Source organism: Sinocyclocheilus grahami, unplaced genomic scaffold, assembly GCF_001515645.1.
Source record: "Sinocyclocheilus grahami isolate Dianchi unplaced genomic scaffold, SAMN03320097.WGS_v1.1 scaffold23.1, whole genome shotgun sequence".
NCBI classification, from domain to species: Eukaryota; Metazoa; Chordata; class Actinopteri; order Cypriniformes; family Cyprinidae; genus Sinocyclocheilus; species Sinocyclocheilus grahami.
The window spans coordinates 40846-41195 of NW_015505202.1; positions in this window are offsets into that span (position 1 = coordinate 40846).

Here is a 350-nt window from a genome sequence, read left to right on the forward strand (position 1 = left end):
ACCTTTAAAACAGCTTATTAAGATGACACTGCAAATACAGAGGCTTTGTGAATACATTATTTAGTTCAAATGTTTGTCACTCATTAGGCTAAAGTTCACTTACACAAGATTGCATAAGTGCAGTAAAGTTTTTATAAGTTTGCATTTCCTCCAACCAGCCTGCATCATATAAACGTGTGACGCTGAGAATAGCTGAATAACCTAAACGTCACATGACACAACATATTTTTGTAATTATCTATTGTATGGCTGGGGAACAGGTTATTTACCAGCAGTTTGATTAAATCGTGAAGGTTTAAGCTTATTCTTTACATAAAACACTTGAGCAGAGGTTAGTTATATGACAATGT